The following is a 2,127-nucleotide window of genomic DNA, read 5'->3' as shown; positions in this document are numbered from 1 at the left end:
TTTAGGGTTTACATACGTCCGCCCTCACTTAAAGCCAATTAAATAATATTATGTTAGATATATGCGCTGCTATGGAGAGGGATTTTGCTGTGGCTCTAAGTTTATGACAGTCGTCCGCAGCCGGAATCATCGTTTTCAGGCGAATCTTTCGGAAATTAACTAAACAACCGGGTCAGTCAGGAGCTGCTGGTCTGAGTTAGTATCACATAGCATTTAGCATATGTCGCTATATGCGAAGCACCCTTAACTTACACCAGTTGTGGTTTTTGCGAACACTTGGCATTTGACAAGGTCAGTCGGAGCTGCTTGTCATAATCTGAGTTTATGAACTAGCATTTTCTCCGTGGTTCTTAGCGCCGGGTCTTGGTGGAGTGGACACAATATTGTGGCTTGAGGCGATTATTTCTTTCCAACCTTTTCCGAAGAGATATTTAGTTAGTTATGTTCATGTCACGCCACGCTCTTGATACGTTTGTTAAGCTTGGCGTGACTCTTAACGTTGCCACTAATAAATCTGTCATCAACAGTGGCCAAGTTTATCCAACAACGTGTGTATTGTCTCTTCATAAACTAGGGGACCCTGCGCTTAAGTACCCCTTTATCGGTGTACATTTCCTATGAATACATAAATACATATACATGATATATTTCCATTTAATCATAAGCATGATAGCGTGAGGTAAAAACATTAGCGAGTTCAAGGAACATGCACATTTGTGCCCCGTACCACTACAACACTTGATCCCTACTCAGAAGAGTATCACCAAGCTCTTATTAAACCGCTGGCGAGATATATGCCCACGTCCATAAAGACATCTCCAAGTACGCTTCCACCAACTGCTTCGCAAGTATCCCACTGCATTCTTACTTCCCGGTTGTCCCTTGAGTGAAATCAAAGGTTTTCAGCATCACATTGACACTGAGAATGTCTTGCCAGTCGACAAACATCCCTACCGTAACAGTCCAGAAGAGCTTCTTGCTATCAAGAATGAATTACAGCGGATGCTCAAGTTGAAGGTAATTGAACCAAGCAAATCTGAATGGGGAGCACCATGTTTCGTAGTCGTAAACCACTCGAAAATGTCTTCCCGGCGACCACCCTTTGTTGCTGGCCACAGAGCCCTCAAGAGCGTAACTCGTGGTGATGGCTGTCCCATTCCATCAATTGCTAGTGTTCTTGATTCAATTTCTCATGGAAAAGTGTTTGCCCATTGTGACCTTGCAAGTGGACATTGGCGGATTGCTCTCAGCCCACAAGATCGCCATAAAAGTGCCTTTTGAACTCATGTGGGACCATTCGGGTTAAAAACAGAACCGAAAACATTCCAAAGGATCGTCAACACAGTTTTTGCTGACTATCTACATCAGTGGTTGACAGTGTATGTTGATGACATTATCTTGTGGTCACACACACACATCGCGATGCACTTCACAGATATGAACTGTTGTTTGCACGATCTGTACAAGCTGCAAAATGCACCTTCTTTGTGTGTTAGGACACACCATTACTAAACGTGGTCGAAAACCTACCTCGAAGGGCATCGAAGCTATTGCCAACATGTAACCACCTTCTAATGTTATTGGCCTTAAGAGATTCTTGGGACCCTGCAACGTCTTTCGTGACCACATACCAAATATGGATTCCAGAACCTTTTATCTCCGTCAACTCTTAAAGAAGGACTCGGCCTTCACATGGACACCGTTTCATACCAAGGAATACAACGACTCAAAATACATCGTCGGTCGGCGTATTAAAGTTGTCACTGATCACGCGAACTTGAATGGCTTTCCTCTTTGGCACCTCAGCAAACAAAACTAGCACGTTGGTGCATGCCGATGGCAGAATTCGCCCAGGCATCGCAAACGCCGTCCCAGTGCCAGTCCCAATGCTGAGGATTCTTATGCTCCAGAAAGTGGTATTATATAGGCCTTCTCTTAGTTGCAATGTTTGTTGATGTCCCGCATCACACTCCCACCTTGTTATGAGAAAATCTCAATGGAATTTTTGCTTTCCTGTGCCATGTTTGCCTGCTGACTCATCCGACGGTTCACCCTGCCGCGTCAACGCCAGTTGACCCTCAGGCTTTAAAAAAAGCTTCTTTTGAGCCAGTGAAAATGATTATTCAC

This window comes from Montipora capricornis, chromosome 8 (assembly GCF_036669925.1).
Source record: "Montipora capricornis isolate CH-2021 chromosome 8, ASM3666992v2, whole genome shotgun sequence".
In the NCBI taxonomy this organism is placed as follows: domain Eukaryota; kingdom Metazoa; phylum Cnidaria; class Anthozoa; order Scleractinia; family Acroporidae; genus Montipora; species Montipora capricornis.
This window is presented reverse-complemented; position numbering follows the sequence as displayed.